The sequence below is a fragment of the Somniosus microcephalus genome, unplaced genomic scaffold (assembly GCF_052327205.1).
Source record: "Somniosus microcephalus isolate GS21.2 unplaced genomic scaffold, FLI_Smic_1.0 unresolved_chr3, whole genome shotgun sequence".
Classification (NCBI taxonomy): domain Eukaryota; kingdom Metazoa; phylum Chordata; class Chondrichthyes; order Squaliformes; family Somniosidae; genus Somniosus; species Somniosus microcephalus.
The window spans coordinates 34,176,140-34,195,636 of NW_028225181.1; positions in this window are offsets into that span (position 1 = coordinate 34,176,140).

The window sequence follows — 19,497 nt, forward strand, 5'->3', positions numbered from 1 at the left end:
GAGGGGTGTGGGGTTCATCAGAGTATTACAGTGAGGCGTGTGGGGCTCATCAGAATATTACAGTGAGGGGTGTGGGGTTCATCAGAGTGTTACAGTGAGGGGTGTGGGTTTCATCAGAGTATTACAGTGAGGGGTGTGGGGTAAATCAGTGTTACAGTGAGGGGTGTGGGGTTCATCAGAGTATTACAGTGAGGGGTGTGGGGTATATCAGAGTGTTACAGTGAGCGGTTTGGGGTTCATCAGAGTATTACAGTGAGGGGTGTGGGGTTCATCAGAGTACTACAGTGAGGGGTGTGGGTTTCATCAGAGTATTAAAGTGAGGGGTGTGGGGTTCATCAGATATTACAGTGAGGGTTGTAGGTTTCATCAGATTGTTACAGTGAGGGGTGTGGTGTTCATCAGAGTATTAAAGTGAGGGTTGTGGGGTTCATCAGAGTATTACAGTGAGGGGTGTGGGGTTCATCAGAGTATTACAGTGAGGGGTGTGGGGTTCATCAGAGGATACAGTGAGGGGTGTGGGGTTCATCAGAGTATAACAGTCAGGGGTGTGGGGTTCATCAGAGTATTACAGTGAGGGGTGTGGGGTTCATCAGAGCATTACAGTGAGGGTTGTGGGGATCATCAGAGTATTACAGTGAGGGGTGTGGGGTTCGTCAGAGTGTTACAGTGAGGGGTGTGGGGTTCATCAGAGTATTGCAGTGAGGGGTGTGGGATTCATCAGATTATTACTGTGAGGGTTGTGGGGTTCATCAGAGTGTTACAGTGAGGGATGTGGGGTTCATTGGTGTGTTACTGTGAGGGGTGTGGGGTTCATCAGATTGTTACAGTGAGGGGTGTGGGGTTCATCAGTGTGTTACAGTGAGAAGTGTGGGGTTTATCAGAGTTTTACAGTGAATGGTGTGGGGTATGTCAGAGTGTTACATTGAGGGGTGTGGGGTATATCAGTGTGTTACAGTGAGGGGTGTGAGCTTCATAATAGTATTACAGTGCGGGGTGTGGGATTCATCAGAGTGTTACAGTGAGGGTGTGGTGTTCATCAGAGTGTTACAGTGAGGGGTGTGGTGTTCATCAGAGTGTTACAGTGAGGGGTGTGGGGTTAATCAGAGTGTTACAGTGAGGGTTGTGGGGTTCATCAGAGTATTACAGTGAGGGGTGAGGGGTAAATCAGTGTTACAGTGAGGGGTGTGGGGTTTATCAGAGTGTTACAGTGAGGGGTGTGGGGTTCATCAGAGTGTTACAGTGAGGGGTGTGTGGTTCATCAGAGTGTTACCGTGAGGGATGTGTGGTTCATCAGAGTATTACAGTGAGGGGTGTGGGGTTCATCAGAGTATTACAGTGAGGGGTGTGGGATTCATCAGAGTATTACAGTGAGGGGTGTGGGATTCTTCAGAGCATTACAGTGAGGGTTTTGGGTTCATCAGAGTATTACAGTGAGGGGTGTGGGGTTCATCAGAGTGTTACAGTGAGGGGCGTGGGATTCATCTGTGTATTACAGTGAGGGGTGTAGGGTTCATCAGATTATTATTGTGAGGGGTGTGGGGTTCATCAGAGTGTTACAGTGAGGGTTGTGGAGTTCATCAGAGTATTACTGTGAGGGGTGTGGGGTTCATCAGAGTGTTATAGTGAGGGATGTGGGGTTTATTAGAGTGATACAGTGAGGGATGTGGGGTTAATCAGAGTATTTCACTGAGGATGTGGGTTATATCGGAGTGCTACACTGTGGGGTGTGGAGTATGTCAGAGTGTTACAGTGAGGGGTGTGGGGTATATCAGAGTGTTACAGTGAGGGGTGTGGGGTTCATCAGAGCATTACAGTGAGGGGTGTGAAGTTCATAAATGTATTACAGTGAGGAGTGTGATGTTCATCAGAGTGTTACAGAGAGAGGTGTGGGGTTCATCAGAGTATTACAGAGAGGGGTGTGGTGTTCATCCGAGTATTACAGTGAGGGGTGTGGGGTTCATCAGAGTATTACACTGAGGGATGTGGGGTTCATCAGAGTATTACAGTGAGGGGTGTGGGGTTCATCAGAGTATTACATTGAGTGGTGTGGGTTTCATCAGAGCATTACAGTGAGGGGTGTGGGGTTCATCAGAGTATTACAGTGAGTGGTGTGGGTTTCATCAGAGTATTACAGTAAGGTGTGTGGGGTTCATCAGAGTATTACAGAGAGGGTTGTGTGTTTCATCAAAGTGTTACAGCGAGGGGTATGGGTTTCATCAGAGTGTTCCAGTGATGGGTGTGTGGTTCATCAGAGTGTTACAGTGAGGGGTGTGGGTTTCATCAGAGCATTACAGTGAGGGTTGTGGGGTTCATCAGAGTATTACAGTGAGGGGTGTGGGGTTCATCAGAGTGGTACAGTGAGGGGTGTGTGGTTCATCAGCGTATTACAGTGAGGGGTGTGGGGTTCATCATATTATTACTGTGAGGTGTGTGTGGTATATCAGAGTGTTACAGTGAGGGGTGTGGGGTTCATCAGAGTGTTACAGTGAGGGGTGTGGGGTTCATCAGAGTAATACAGTGAGGTGTGTGGGGTTCATCAGAGTGTTACAGTGACGGATGTGGTGTTCATCAGAGTATTACAGTGAGGGTTGTGGGGTTCATCAGAGTATTACAGTGAGGGGTGTGCTGTTCATCAGAGTATTACAGTGAAGGGTGTGGGGTAAATCAGTGTTACAGTGAGGGGTGTGGGGTTCATCAGAGTATTACAGTGAGGGGTGTGGTGTTCATCAGAGTATTACTGTGAGGGGTGTGGGTTATATCAGAGTGTAACAGTGATCGGTGTGGGGTTCATCAGATTATTTCAGTGAGGGGTGTGGGGTTCATCAGAGTATTACAGTGAGGGGTGTGGGTTTCATCAGAGTATTACAGTGAGGGGTGTGGGGTTCATCAGAGTATTACAGTGAGGGTTGTGGGTTTCATCAGAGTGTTACAGTGAGGGGTGTTTTGTTCATCAGAGTATGACAGTGAGGGGTGTGGGGTTCATCAGAGTATTACCGTGAGGGGTGTGGGGTTCATCAGAGTATTACAGTGAGGGGTGTGGTGTTCATCAGAGTATTACAGTGAGGGGTGTGGGGTTCATCAGAGTATTACAGTGAGGGGTGTGGGTTTCATCAGAGTGTTCCAGTGAGGGGTGTGTGGTTCATCAGAGTGTTAAAGTGAGGGGTGTGGGGTTCATCAGAGTATTACAGTGAGGGGTGTGGGTTTCATCAGATTATTACCGTGAGGGGTGCGGGGTTCATCAGAGTGTTACCGTGAGGGGTGTGGGGTTCATCAAATAATTACAGTGCGGGGTGTGGGGTTCATCAGAGTATTACAGTGAGGGGTGTGGGATTCATCAGAGTATTACAGTGAGGGGTGTGGGTTTCATCAGAGCATTACAGTGAGGGTTTTGGGGTTCATCAGAGTATTACAGTGAGGGGTGTGGGGTTCATCAGAGTGTTACAGTGAGGGGCGTGGGATTCATCTGTGTATTACAGTGAGGGGTGTAGAGTTCATCAGATTATTATTGTGAGGGGTGTGGGGTTCATCAGAGTGTTATAGTGAGGGATGTGGGGTTTATCAGAGTGATACAGTGAGGGATGTGGGGTTCATCAGAGTATTTCACTGAGGATGTGGGGTATATCGGAGTGTTACACTGTGGGGTGTGGGGTCTGTCAGAGTGTTACAGTGAGGGGTGTGGGGTATATCAGAGTGTTACAGTGAGGGGTGTGGGGTTCATCAGAGCATTACAGTGAGGGGTGTGAAGTTCATAAAAGTATTACAGTGAGGGGTGTGCTGTTCATCAGAGTGTTACAGTGAGGTGTGTGTGGTTCATCAGAGTGTTATAGTGAGGGGTGTGGTGTTCGTCAGAGTGTTACAGTGAGGAGTGTGGTGTTCATCAGAGTGTTACAGTGAGAGGTGTGGGGTTCATCAGAGTATTACAGAGAGGGGTGTGGTGTACATCCGAGTATTACAGTGAGGGGTGTGGGGTTCATCAGAGTATTACACTGAGGGATGTGGGGTTCATCAGAGTATTACAGTGAGGGGTGTGGGGTTCATCAGAGTGTTACAGTGAGGGGTGTGGGGTTCATCAGAGTATTACAGTGAGGGGTGTGGGGTTCATCAGAGTATTACAGTGAGGTGTGTGTGGTATATCAGAGTGTTACAGTGAGGGGTGTGGGGTTCATCAGAGTGTTACAGTTTGGGGTGTGGTGTTCATCAGAGTATTACAGTGAGGGGTGTGGGGTTCATCAGAGTATTACAGTGAGGGCTGTGGTGTTCATCAGAGTTTTACAGTGAGGGGTGTGGGGTTCATCAGAGTATTACAGTGAGGGGTGTGGGGTTCATCAGAGTATTACAGTGAGGGGAGTGGGGTGCATCAGAGTATTACAGTGAGGGGTGTGGGTTTCATCAGAGCATTACAGTGAGGGGTGTGGGATTCATGAGAGTGTTACAGTGAGGGATGTGGGATTTCTCAGAGTGTTACACTGTGGGGTGTGGGGTTCATCAGAGTATTACAGTGAGGGGTGTGAGCTTCATAATAGTATTTCAGTGAGGGGTGTGGGATTCATCAGAGTGTTACAGTGAGGAGTGTGGTGTTCATCAGAGTTTTACAGTGAGAGGCTTGGGGTTCACCAGTATTACAGTGAGGGGCGTGGGGTTCATCAGAGTGTTACAGTGAGGGGTGTGGGGTTCATCAGAGTATTACAGTGAGGGGTGTGGGGTTCTTCAGATTATTACAGTGAGGTGTGTGTGGTATATCAGAGTGTTACAGTGAGGGGTGTGGGGTACATCAGAGTATTACAGTGAGGGGTGTGTGGTTCATCAGAGTATTACAGTGAGGGGTGCGGGGTTCATCAGAGTGTTACAGTGAGTGGTGTGGGTTTCATCAGAGTGCTCCAGTGAGGGGTGTGTGGTTCATCAGAGTAATACAGTGAGGGGTGTGGGTTTCATCAGAGTGTTCCAGTGAGGGGTGTGTGGTTCATCAGAGTGTTACCATGAGGGGTGTGGGGTTCATCAGAGTATTACAGTGAGGGGTGTGGGGTTCATCAGAGTATTACAGTGAGGGGTGTGGAGTTCATCAGAGTATTACAGTGAGGGGTGTGGGTTTCATCAGAGCATTACAGTGAGGGTTTTGGGGTTCATCAGAGTATTACAGTGAGGGGTGTGGGGTTCATCAGAGTGTTACAGTGAGGGGCGTGGGATTCATCTGTGTATTACAGTGAGGGGTGTAGGGTTCATCAGATTATTATTGTGAGGGGTGTGGGGTTCATCAGAGTTTTACAGTGAGGGTTGTGGAGTTCATCAGAGTATTACTGTGAGGGATGTGGGCTTCATCAGAGTGTTATAGTGAGGGATGTGGGGTTTATCAGAGTGATACAGTGAGGGATGTGTGGTTCATCAGATTGTTCCACTGAGGATGTGGGGTATATCGGAGTGTTACACTGTGGGGTGAGGGGTATGGCAGAGTGTTACAGTGAGGGGTGTGGGGTATATCAGAGTGTTACATTGAGGGGTGTGGGGTTCATCAGAGTATTACAGTGAGGGTTGTGAAGTTCATAAAAGTATTACAGTGAGGGGTGTGCGGTTCATCAGAGTGTTACAGTGAGGTGTGTGGGGTTCATCAGAGTGTTACAGTGAGGAGTGTGGTGTTCATCAGAGTGTTACAGTGAGGGGTGTGGGGTTCATCAGAGTATTACAGAGAGGGGTGTGGTGTTCATCCGAGAATTACAGTGAGGGGTGTGGGGTTCATCAGAGTATTACACTGAGGGATGTGGGGTACATCAGAGTATTACAGTGAGGGGTGTGGGGTTCATCAGAGTGTTACAGTGAGGGGTGTGGGGTTCATCAGAGTATTACAGTGAGGGGTGTGGTGTTCATCAGAGTATTACTGTGAGGTGTGTGTGGTATATCAGAGTGTTACAGTGAGGGATGTGGGGTTCATCAGAGTGTTACAGTGAGGGGTGTGGGGTTCATCAGAGTGTTACAGTGAGGGGTGTGGTGTTCATCAGAGTATTACAGTGAGGGTTGTGGGGTTCATCAGAATATTACAGTGAGGGCTGTGGTGTTCATCAGAGTATTACAGTGAGGGGTGTGGGTTTCATCAAAGTGTTCCAGTGAGGGGTGTGTGGTTCATCAGAGTATTACAGTGAGGGGTGTGGGGTTCATCAGAGTATTACCGTGAGGGGTGTGGGGTTCATCAGAGTATTACAGTGAGGGGTGTGGTGTTCATCAGAGTATTACAGTGAGGGGTGTGGGCTTCATCAGAGTATTACAGTGAGGGGTGTGGGTTTCATCAGAGTGTTCCAGTGAGGGGTGTGTGGTTCATCAGAGTGTTACAGTGAGGGGTGTGGGGTTCATCAGAGTATTACAGTGAGGGGTGTGGGGTTCATCAGAGTATTACATTGAGGGGTGCGGGGTTCATCAGAGTGTTACAGTGAGTGGTGTGGGTTTCATCAGAGTGCTCCAGTGAGGGGTGTGTGGTTCATCAGATTAATACATTGAGGGGTGTGGGTTTCATCAGAGTGTTCCAGTGAGGGGTGTGTGGTTCATCAGAGTGTTACCGTGAGGGATGTGTGGTTCATCAGAGTATTACAGTGAGGGGTGTGGGGTTCATCAGAGTATTACAGTGAGGGGTGTGGGATTCATCAGAGTATTACAGTGAGGGGTGTGGGATTCATCAGAGCATTACAGTGAGGGTTTTGGGTTCATCAGAGTATTGCAGTGAGGGGTGTGGGGTTCATCAGAGTGTTACAGTGAGGGGCGTGGGATTCATCTGTGTATTACAGTGAGGGGTGTAGGGTTCATCAGATTATTATTGTGAGGGGTGTGGGATTCATCAGAGTGTTACAGTGAGGGTTGTCGAGTTCATCAGAGTATTACTATGAGGGGTGTGGGGTTCATCAGAGTGTTATAGTGAGGGATGTGGGGTTTATCAGAGTGAAACAGTGAGGGATGTGGGGTTCATCAGAGTATTTCACTGAGGATGTGGGTTATATCGGAGTGCTACACTGTGGGGTGTGGGGTATGTCAGAGTGTTACAGTGAGGGGTGTGGGGTATATCAGAGTGTTACAGTGAGGGGTGTGGGGTTCATCAGAGCATTACAGTGAGGGGTGTGAAGTTCATAAATGTATTACAGTGAGGAGTGTGATGTTCATCAGAGTGTTACAGTGAGAGGTGTGGGGTTCATCAGAGTATTACAGAGAGGGGTGTGGTGTTCATCCGAGTATTACAGTGAGGGGTGTGGGGTTCATCAGAGTATTACACTGAGGGATGTGGGGTTCATCAGAGTATTACAGTGAGGGTTGTGGGGTATATCAGAGTGTTACAGTGAGCGGAGTGGGGTTCATCAGAGCATTACAGTGATGGGTGTGTGGTTCATCAGAGTGTTACAGTGAGGGGTGTGGGTTTCATCAGAGCATTACAGTGAGGGTTGTGGGGTTCATCAGAGTATTACAGTGACGGGTGTGGGGTTCATCAGAGTGGTACAGTGAGGGGTGTGTGGTTCATCAGCGTATTACAGTGAGGGGTGTGGGGTTCATCATATTATTACTGTGAGGTGTGTGTGGTATATCAGAGTGTTACAGTGAGGGGTGTGGGGTTCATCAGAGTGTTACAGTGAGGGGTGTGGGGTTCATCAGAGTAATACAGTGAGGTGTGTGGGGTTCATCAGAGTGTTACAGTGACGGATGTGGTGTTCATCAGAGTATTACAGTGAGGGTTGTGGGGTTCATCAGAGTGTTACAGTGAGGGGTGTGCTGTTCATCAGAGTATTACAGTGAGGGGTGTGGGGTAAATCAGTGTTACAGTGAGGGGTGTGGGGTTCATCAGAGTATTACAGTGAGGGGTGTGGTGTTCATCAGAGTATTACTGTGAGGGGTGTGGGTTATATCAGAGTATTACAGTGAGGGTTGTGGGGTATATCAGAGTGTTACAGTGAGCGGTGTGGGGTTCATCAGAGCATTACAGTGAGGGGTGTGGAGTTCATCAGAGTATTACAGTGAGTGGTGTGGGTTTCATCAGAGTATTACAGTAAGGGGTGTGGGGTTCATCAGAGTATTACAGTGAGGGTTGTGTGTTTCATCAAAGTGTTACAGCGAGGGGTATGGGTTTCATTAGAGTGTTCCAGTGATGGGTGTGTGGTTCATCAGAGTGTTACAGTGAGGGGTGTGGGTTTCATCAGAGCATTACTGTGAGGGTTGTGGGGTTCATCAGAGTATTACAGTGAGGGGTGTGGGGTTCATCAGAGTGGTACAGTGAGGGGTGTGTGGTTCATCAGCGTATTACAGTGAGGGGTGTGGGGTTCATCATATTATTACTGTGAGGTGTGTGTGGTATATCAGAGTGTTACAGTGAGGGGTGTGGGGTTCATCAGAGTGTTACAGTGAGGGGTGTGTGGTTCATCAGAGTGTTACCGTGAGGGATGTGTGGTTCATCAGAGTATTACAGTGAGGGGTGTGGGGTTCATCAGAGTATTACAGTGAGGGGTGTGGGATTCATCAGAGTATTACAGTGAGGGGTGTGGGATTCTTCAGAGCATTACAGTGAGGGTTTTGGGTTCATCAGAGTATTACAGTGAGGGGTGTGGGGTTCATCAGAGTGTTACAGTGAGGGGCGTGGGATTCATCTGTGTATTACAGTGAGGGGTGTAGGGTTCATCAGATTATTATTGTGAGGGGTGTGGGGTTCATCAGAGTGTTACAGTGAGGGTTGTGGAGTTCATCAGAGTATTACTGTGAGGGGTGTGGGGTTCATCAGAGTGTTATAGTGAGGGATGTGGGGTTTATCAGAGTGATACAGTGAGGGATGTGGGGTTAATCAGAGTATTTCACTGAGGATGTGGGTTATATCGGAGTGCTACACTGTGGGGTGTGGGGTATGTCAGAGTGTTACAGTGAGGGGTGTGGGGTATATCAGAGTGTTACAGTGAGGGGTGTGGGGTTCATCAGAGCATTACAGTGAGGGGTGTGAAGTTCATAAATGTATTACAGTGAGGAGTGTGATGTTCATCAGAGTGTTACAGAGAGAGGTGTGGGGTTCATCAGAGTATTACAGAGAGGGGTGTGGTGTTCATCCGAGTATTACAGTGAGGGGTGTGGGGTTCATCAGAGTATTACACTGAGGGATGTGGGGTTCATCAGAGTATTACAGTGAGGGGTGTGGGGTTCATCAGAGTATTACAGTGAGTGGTGTGGGTTTCATCAGAGCATTACAGTGAGGGGTGTGGGGTTCATCAGAGTATTACAGTGAGTGGTGTGGGTTTCATCAGAGTATTACAGTAAGGTGTGTGGGGTTCATCAGAGTATTACAGAGAGGGTTGTGTGTTTCATCAAAGTGTTACAGCGAGGGGTATGGGTTTCATCAGAGTGTTCCAGTGATGCGTGTGTGGTTCATCAGAGTGTTACAGTGAGGGGTGTGGGTTTCATCAGAGCATTACAGTGAGGGTTGTGGGGTTCATCAGAGTATTACAGTGAGGGGTGTGGGGTTCATCAGAGTGGTACAGTGAGGGGTGTGTGGTTCATCAGCGTATTACAGTGAGGGGTGTGGGGTTCATCATATTATTACTGTGAGGTGTGTGTGGTATATCAGAGTGTTACAGTGAGGGGTGTGGGGTTCATCAGAGTGTTACAGTGAGGGGTGTGGGGTTCATCAGAGTAATACAGTGAGGTGTGTGGGGTTCATCAGAGTGTTACAGTGACGGATGTGGTGTTCATCAGAGTATTACAGTGAGGGTTGTGGGGTTCATCAGAGTATTACAGTGAGGGGTGTGCTGTTCATCAGAGTATTACAGTGAAGGGTGTGGGGTAAATCAGTGTTACAGTGAGGGGTGTGGGGTTCATCAGAGTATTACAGTGAGGGGTGTGGTGTTCATCAGAGTATTACTGTGAGGGGTGTGGGTTATATCAGAGTGTAACAGTGACCGGTGTGGGGTTCATCAGATTATTTCAGTGAGGGGTGTGGGGTTCATCAGAGTATTACAGTGAGGGGTGTGGGTTTCATCAGAGTATTACAGTGAGGGGTGTGGGGTTCATCAGAGTATTACAGTGAGGGTTGTGGGTTTCATCAGAGTGTTACAGTGAGGGGTGTTTTGTTCATCAGAGTATGACAGTGAGGGGTGTGGGGTTCATCAGAGTATTACCGTGAGGGGTGTGGGGTTCATCAGAGTATTACAGTGAGGGGTGTGGTGTTCATCAGAGTATTACAGTGAGGGGTGTGGGGTTCATCAGAGTATTACAGTGAGGGGTGTGGGTTTCATCAGAGTGTTCCAGTGAGGGGTGTGTGGTTCATCAGAGTGTTAAAGTGAGGGGTGTGGGGTTCATCAGAGTATTACAGTGAGGGGTGTGGGTTTCATCAGATTATTACCGTGAGGGGTGCGGGGTTCATCAGAGTGTTACCGTGAGGGGTGTGGGGTTCATCAAATAATTACAGTGCGGGGTGTGGGGTTCATCAGAGTATTACAGTGAGGGGTGTGGGATTCATCAGAGTATTACAGTGAGGGGTGTGGGTTTCATCAGAGCATTACAGTGAGGGTTTTGGGGTTCATCAGAGTATTACAGTGAGGGGTGTGGGGTTCATCAGAGTGTTACAGTGAGGGGCGTGGGATTCATCTGTGTATTACAGTGAGGGGTGTAGAGTTCATCAGATTATTATTGTGAGGGGTGTGGGGTTCATCAGAGTGTTATAGTGAGGGATGTGGGGTTTATCAGAGTGATACAGTGAGGGATGTGGGGTCCATCAGAGTATTTCACTGAGGATGTGGGGTATATCGGAGTGTTACACTGTGGGGTGTGGGGTCTGTCAGAGTGTTACAGTGAGGGGTGTGGGGTATATCAGAGTGTTACAGTGAGGGGTGTGGGGTTCATCAGAGCATTACAGTGAGGGGTGTGAAGTTCATAAAAGTATTACAGTGAGGGGTGTGCTGTTCATCAGAGTGTTACAGTGAGGTGTGTGTGGTTCATCAGAGTGTTATAGTGAGGGGTGTGGTGTTCGTCAGAGTGTTACAGTGAGGAGTGTGGTGTTCATCAGAGTGTTACAGTGAGAGGTGTGGGGTTCATCAGAGTATTACAGAGAGGGGTGTGGTGTACATCCGAGTATTACAGTGAGGGGTGTGGGGTTCATCAGAGTATTACACTGAGGGATGTGGGGTTCATCAGAGTATTACAGTGAGGGGTGTGGGGTTCATCAGAGTGTTACAGTGAGGGGTGTGGGGTTCATCAGAGTATTACAGTGAGGGGTGTGGGGTTCATCAGAGTATTACAGTGAGGTGTGTGTGGTATATCAGAGTGTTACAGTGAGGGGTGTGGGGTTCATCAGAGTGTTACAGTTTGGGGTGTGGTGTTCATCAGAGTATTACAGTGAGGGGTGTGGGGTTCATCAGAGTATTACAGTGAGGGCTGTGGTGTTCATCAGAGTTTTACAGTGAGGGGTGTGGGGTTCATCAGAGTATTACAGTGAGGGGTGTGGGGTTCATCAGAGTATTACAGTGAGGGGAGTGGGGTGCATCAGAGTATTACAGTGAGGGGTGTGGGTTTCATCAGAGCATTACAGTGAGGGGTGTGGGATTCATGAGAGTGTTACAGTGAGGGATGTGGGATTTCTCAGAGTGTTACACTGTGGGGTGTGGGGTTCATCAGAGTATTACAGTGAGGGGTGTGAGCTTCATAATAGTATTTCAGTGAGGGGTGTGGGATTCATCAGAGTGTTACAGTGAGGAGTGTGGTGTTCATCAGAGTTTTACAGTGAGAGGCTTGGGGTTCACCAGTATTACAGTGAGGGGCGTGGGGTTCATCAGAGTGTTACAGTGAGGGGTGTGGGGTTCATCAGAGTATTACAGTGAGGGGTGTGGGGTTCTTCAGATTATTACAGTGAGGTGTGTGTGGTATATCAGAGTGTTACAGTGAGGGGTGTGGGGTTCATCAGAGTATTACAGTGAGGGGTGTGTGGTTCATCAGAGTATTACAGTGAGGGGTGCGGGGTTCATCAGAGTGTTACAGTGAGTGGTGTGGGTTTCATCAGAGTGCTCCAGTGAGGGGTGTGTGGTTCATCAGAGTAATACAGTGAGGGGTGTGGGTTTCATCAGAGTGTTCCAGTGAGGGGTGTGTGGTTCATCAGAGTGTTACCATGAGGGGTGTGGGGTTCATCAGAGTATTACAGTGAGGGGTGTGGGGTTCATCAGAGTATTACAGTGAGGGGTGTGGAGTTCATCAGAGTATTACAGTGAGGGGTGTGGGTTTCATCAGAGCATTACAGTGAGGGTTTTGGGGTTCATCAGAGTATTACAGTGAGGGGTGTGGGGTTCATCAGAGTGTTACAGTGAGGGGCGTGGGATTCATCTGTGTATTACAGTGAGGGGTGTAGGGTTCATCAGATTATTATTGTGAGGGGTGTGGGGTTCATCAGAGTTTTACAGTGAGGGTTGTGGAGTTCATCAGAGTATTACTGTGAGGGATGTGGGCTTCATCAGAGTGTTATAGTGAGGGATGTGGGGTTTATCAGAGTGATACAGTGAGGGATGTGTGGTTCATCAGATTGTTCCACTGAGGATGTGGGGTATATCGGAGTGTTACACTGTGGGGTGAGGGGTATGTCAGAGTGTTACAGTGAGGGGTGTGGGGTATATCAGAGTGTTACATTGAGGGGTGTGGGGTTCATCAGAGTATTACAGTGAGGGTTGTGAAGTTCATAAAAGTATTACAGTGAGGGGTGTGCGGTTCATCAGAGTGTTACAGTGAGGTGTGTGGGGTTCATCAGAGTGTTACAGTGAGGAGTGTGGTGTTCATCAGAGTGTTACAGTGAGGGGTGTGGGGTTCATCAGAGTATTACAGAGAGGGGTGTGGTGTTCATCCGAGAATTACAGTGAGGGGTGTGGGGTTCATCAGAGTATTACACTGAGGGATGTGGGGTACATCAGAGTATTACAGTGAGGGGTGTGGGGTTCATCAGAGTGTTACAATGAGGGGTGTGGGGTTCATCAGAGTATTACAGTGAGGGGTGTGGTGTTCATCAGAGTATTACTGTGAGGTGTGTGTGGTATATCAGAGTGTTACAGTGAGGGATGTGGGGTTCATCAGAGTGTTACAGTGAGGGGTGTGGGGTTCATCAGAGTGTTACAGTGAGGGGTGTGGTGTTCATCAGAGTATTACAGTGAGGGTTGTGGGGTTCATCAGAATATTACAGTGAGGGCTGTGGTGTTCATCAGAGTATTACAGTGAGGGGTGTGGGTTTCATCAAAGTGTTCCAGTGAGGGGTGTGTGGTTCATCAGAGTATTACAGTGAGGGGTGTGGGGTTCATCAGAGTATTACCGTGAGGGGTGTGGGGTTCATCAGAGTATTACAGTGAGGGGTGTGGTGTTCATCAGAGTATTACAGTGAGGGGTGTGGGCTTCATCAGAGTATTACAGTGAGGGGTGTGGGTTTCATCAGAGTGTTCCAGTGAGGGGTGTGTGGTTCATCAGAGTGTTACAGTGAGGGGTGTGGGGTTCATCAGAGTATTACAGTGAGGGGTGTGGGGTTCATCAGAGTATTACATTGAGGGGTGCGGGGTTCATCAGAGTGTTACAGTGAGTGGTGTGGGTTTCATCAGAGTGCTCCAGTGAGGGGTGTGTGGTTCATCAGATTAATACATTGAGGGGTGTGGGTTTCATCAGAGTGTTCCAGTGAGGGGTGTGTGGTTCATCAGAGTGTTACCGTGAGGGATGTGTGGTTCATCAGAGTATTACAGTGAGGGGTGTGGGGTTCATCAGAGTATTACAGTGAGGGGTGTGGGATTCATCAGAGTATTACAGTGAGGGGTGTGGGATTCATCAGAGCATTACAGTGAGGGTTTTGGGTTCATCAGAGTATTGCAGTGAGGGGTGTGGGGTTCATCAGAGTGTTACAGTGAGGGGCGTGGGATTCATCTGTGTATTACAGTGAGGGGTGTAGGGTTCATCAGATTATTATTGTGAGGGGTGTGGGATTCATCAGAGTGTTACAGTGAGGGTTGTCGAGTTCATCAGAGTATTACTATGAGGGGTGTGGGGTTCATCAGAGTGTTATAGTGAGGGATGTGGGGTTTATCAGAGTGAAACAGTGAGGGATGTGGGGTTCATCAGAGTATTTCACTGAGGATGTGGGTTATATCGGAGTGCTACACTGTGGGGTGTGGGGTATGTCAGAGTGTTACAGTGAGGGGTGTGGGGTATATCAGAGTGTTACAGTGAGGGGTGTGGGGTTCATCAGAGCATTACAGTGAGGGGTGTGAAGTTCATAAATGTATTACAGTGAGGAGTGTGATGTTCATCAGAGTGTTACAGTGAGAGGTGTGGGGTTCATCAGAGTATTACAGAGAGGGGTGTGGTGTTCATCCGAGTATTACAGTGAGGGGTGTGGGGTTCATCAGAGTATTACACTGAGGGATGTGGGGTTCATCAGAGTATTACAGTGAGGGTTGTGGGGTATATCAGAGTGTTACAGTGAGCGGAGTGGGGTTCATCAGAGCATTACAGTGAGGGGTGTGGGGTTCATCAGAGTATTACAGTGAGTGGTGTGGGTTTCATCAGAGTATTACAGTAAGGTGTGTGGGGTTCATCAGAGTATTACAGTGAGGGTTGTGTGTTTCATCAAAGTGTTACAGCGAGGGGTATGGGTTTCATCAGAGTGTTCCAGTGATGGGTGTGTGGTTCATCAGAGTGTTACAGTGAGGGGTGTGGGTTTCATCAGAGCATTACAGTGAGGGTTGTGGGGTTCATCAGAGTATTACAGTGACGGGTGTGGGGTTCATCAGAGTGGTACAGTGAGGGGTGTGTGGTTCATCAGCGTATTACAGTGAGGGGTGTGGGGTTCATCATATTATTACTGTGAGGTGTGTGTGGTATATCAGAGTGTTACAGTGAGGGGTGTGGGGTTCATCAGAGTGTTACAGTGAGGGGTGTGGGGTTCATCAGAGTAATACAGTGAGGTGTGTGGGGTTCATCAGAGTGTTACAGTGACGGATGTGGTGTTCATCAGAGTATTACAGTGAGGGTTGTGGGGTTCATCAGAGTGTTACAGTGAGGGGTGTGCTGTTCATCAGAGTATTACAGTGAGGGGTGTGGGGTAAATCAGTGTTACAGTGAGGGGTGTGGGGTTCATCAGAGTATTACAGTGAGGGGTGTGGTGTTCATCAGAGTATTACTGTGAGGGGTGTGGGTTATATCAGAGTGTAACAGTGATCGGTGTGGGGTTCATCAGATTATTTCAGTGAGGGGTGTGGGGTTCATCAGAGTATTACAGTGAGGGGTGTGGGTTTCATCAGAGTATTACAGTGAGAGGTGTGGGGTTCATCAGAGTATTACAGTGAGGGTTGTGGGTTTCATCAGAGTGTTACAGTGAGGGGTGTTTTGTTCATCAGAGTATGACAGTGAGGGGTGTGGGGTTCATCAGAGTATTACCGTGAGGGGTGTGGGGTTCATCAGAGTATTACAGTGAGGGGTGTGGTGTTCATCAGAGTATTACAGTGAGGGGTGTGGGGTTCATCAGAGTATTACAGTGAGGGGTGTGGGTTTCATCAGAGTGTTCCAGTGAGGGGTGTGTGGTTCATCAGAGTGTTAAAGTGAGGGGTGTGGGGTTCATCAGAGCTTTACAGTGAGGGGTGTGGGGTTCATCAGATTATTACAGTGAGGGGTGCGGGGTTCATCAGAGTGTTATGGTGAGGGGTGTGGGGTTCATCCAGTAATTGCAGTGCGGGGTGTGGGGTTCATCAGAGTATTACAGTGAGGGGTGTGGGATTCATCAGAGTATTACAGTGAGGGGTGTGGGTTTCATCAGAGCATTACAGTGAGGGTTTTGGGGTTCATCAGAGTATTACAGTAAGGGGTGTGGGGTTCATCAGAGTGTTACAGTGAGGGGCGTGGGATTCATCTGTGTATTACAGTGAGGGGTGTAGAGTTCATCAGATTATTATTGTGAGGGGTGTGGGGTTCATCAGAGTGTTATAGTGAGGGATGTGGGGTTTATCAGAGTGATACAGTGAGGGATGTGGGGTTCATCAGAGTATTTCACTGAGGATGTGGGGTATATCGGAGTGTTACACTGTGGGGTGTGGGGTCTGTCAGAGTGTTACAGTGAGGGGTGTGGGGTCTATCAGAGTGTTACAGTGAGGGGTGTGGGGTTCATCAGAGCATTACAGTGAGGGGTGTGAAGTTCATAAAAGTATTACAGTGAGGGGTGTGCGGTTCATCAGAGTGTTACAGTGAGGTGTGTGTGGTTCATCAGAGTGTTGTAGTGAGGGGTGTGGTGTTCGTCAGAGTGTTACAGTGAGGAGTGTGGTGTTCATCAGAGTGTTACAGTGAGAGGTGTGGGGTTCATCAGAGTATTACAGAGAGGGGTGTGGTGTTCATCAGAGTATTACAGTGAGGGGTGTGGGGTTCATCAGAGTGTTACAGTGAGGGGTGTGGGGTTCATCAGAGTATTACAGTGAGGGGTGTGGGGTTCATCAGAATATTACAGTGAGATGTGTGTGGTATATCAGAGTGTTACAGTGAGGGGTTTGGGGTTCATCAGAGTGTTACAGTTTGGGGTGTGGTGTTCATCAGAGTATTACAGTGAGGGGTGTGGGGTTCATCAGATTATTACAGTGAGGGCTGTGGTGTTCATCAGAGTTTTACAGTGAGGGGTGTGGGGTTCATCAGAGTATTACAGTGAGGGGTGTGGGGTTCATCAGAGTATTACAGTGAGGGGAGTGGGGTGCATCAGAGTATTACAGTGAGGGGTGTGGGTTTCATCAGAGCATTACAGTGAGGGGTGTGGGATTCATGAGAGTGTTACAGTGAGGGATGTGGGATTTCTCAGAGTGTTACACTGTGGGGTGTGGGGTATGTCAGAGTGTTACACTGAGGGGTGTGGGGTATATCAGAGTGTTACAGTGAGGGGTGTGGGGTTCATCAGAGTATTACAGTGAGGGGTGTGAGCTTCATAATAGTATTACAGTGAGGGGTGTGGGATTCATCAGAGTGTTACAGTGAGGAGTGTGGTGTTCATCAGAGTTTTACAGTGAGAGGCTTGGGGTTCACCAGTATTACAGTGAGGGGCGTGGGGTTCATCAGAGTGTTACAGTGAGGGGTGTGGGGTTCATCAGAGTATTACAGTGAGGGGTGTGGGGTTCTTCAGAGTATTACAGTGAGGTGTGTGTGGTATATCAGAGTCTTACAGTGAGGGGTGTGGGGTTCATCAGAGTGTTACAGTGAGGGGTGTGGGGTTCATCAGAGTAATACAGTGAGAGGTGTAGGGTTCATCAAAGTGTTACAGTGAGGAGTGTGGTGTTCATCAGAGTGTTACAGTGAGGGGTGTGGGGTTCATCAGAGTATTACAGTGAGGGGTGTGTGGTTCATCAGAGTATTACAGTGAGGGGTGCGGGGTTCATCAGAGTGTTACAGTGAGGGGTGTGGGTTTCATCAGAGTGCTCCAGTGAGGGGTGTGTGGTTCATCAGAGTAATACAGTGAGGGGTGTGGGTTTCATCAGAGTGTTCCAGTGAGGGGTGTGTGGTTCATCAGAGTGTTACCATGAGGGGTGTGGGGTTCATCAGAGTATTACAGTGAGGGGTGTGGGGTTCATCAGAGTATTACAGTGAGGGGTGTGGAGTTCATCAGAGTATTACAGTGAGGGGTGTGGGTTTCATCAGAGCATTACAGTGAGGGTTTTGGGGTTCATCAGAGTATTACAGTGAGGGGTGTGGGGTTCATCAGAGTGTTACAGTGAGGGGCGTGGGATTCATCTGTGTATTACAGTGAGGGGTGTAGGGTTCATCAGATTATTATTGTGAGGGGTGTGGGGTTCCTCAGAGTTTTACAGTGAGGGCTGTGGAGTTCATCAGAGTATTACTGTGAGGGATGTGGGCTTCATCAGAGTGTTATAGTGAGGGATGTGGGGTTTATCAGAGTGATACAGTGAGGGATGTGTGGTTCATCAGATTGTTCCACTGAGGATGTGGGGTATATCGGAGTGTTACACTGTGGGGTGAGGGGTATGTCAGAGTGTTACAGTGAGGGGTGTGGGGTATATCAGAGTGTTACATTGAGGGGTGTGGGGTTCATCAGAGTATTACAGTGATGGGTGTGAAGTTCATAAAAGTATTACAGTGAGGGGTGTGCGGTTCATCAGAGTGTTACAGTGAGGTGTGTGGGGTTCATCAGAATGTTACAGTGAGGAGTGTGGTGTTCATCAGAGTGTTACAGTGAGGGGTGTGGGGTTCATCAGAGTATTACAGAGAGGGGTGTGGTGTTCATCCGAGTATTACAGTGAGGGGTGTGGGGTTCATCAGAGTATTACACTGAGGGATGTGGGGTACATCAGAGTATTACAGTGAGGGGTGTGGGGTTCATCAGCGTGTTACAGTGAGGGGTGTGGGGTTCATCAGAGTATTACAGTGAGGGGTGTGGTGTTCATCAGAGTATTACTGTGAGGTGTGTGTGGTATATCAGAGTGTTACAGTGAGGGGTGTGGGGTTCATCAGAGTGTTACAGTGAGGGGTGTGGGGTTCATCAGAGTGTTACAGTGAGGGGTGTGGTGTTCATCAGAGTATTACAGTGAGGGTTGTGGGGTTCATCAGAATATTACAGTGAGGGCTGTGGTGTTCATCAGAGTATTACAGTGAGGGATGTGGGTTTCATCAGAGTGTTCCAGTGAGGGGTGTGTGGTTCATCAGAGTATTACAGTGAGGGGTGTGGGGTTCATCAGAGTACTACCGTGAGGGGTGTGGGGTTCATCAGAGTATTACAGTGAGGGGTGTGGTGTTCATCAGAGTATTACAGTGAGTGGTGTGGGTTTCATCAGAGTGCTCCAGTGAGGGGTGTGTGGTTCATCAGATTAATACATTGAGGGGTGTGGGTTTCATCAGAGTGTTCCAGTGAGGGGTGTGTGGTTCATCAGAGTGTTACCGTGAGGGATGTGTGGTTCATCAGAGTATTACAGTGAGGGGTGTGGGGTTCATCAGAGTATTGCAGTGAGGGGTGTGGGATTCATCAGAGTATTACAGTGAGGGGTGTGGGATTCATCAGAGCATTACAGTGAGGGTTTTGGGTTCATCAGAGTATTACAGTGAGGGGTGTGGGGTTCATCAGAGTGTTACAGTGAGGGGCGTGGGATTCATCTGTGTATTACAGTGAGGGGTGTAGGGTTCATCAGATTATTATTGTGAGGGGTGTGGGGTTCATCAGAGTGTTACAGTGAGGGTTGTGGAGTTCATCAGAGTATTACTGTGAGGGGTGTGGGGTTCATCAGAGTGTTATAGTGAGGGATGTGGGGTTTATCAGAGTGATACAGTGAGGGATGTGGGGTTAATCAGAGTATTTCACTGAGGATGTGGGTTATATCGGAGTGCTACACTGTGGGGTGTGGGGTATGTCAGAGTGTTACAGTGAGGGGTGTGGGGTATATCAGAGTGTTACAGTGAGGGGTGTGGGGTTCATCAGAGCATTACAGTGAGGGGTGTGAAGTTCATAAATGTATTACAGTGAGGAGTGTGATGTTCATCAGAGTGTTACAGAGAGAGGTGTGGGGT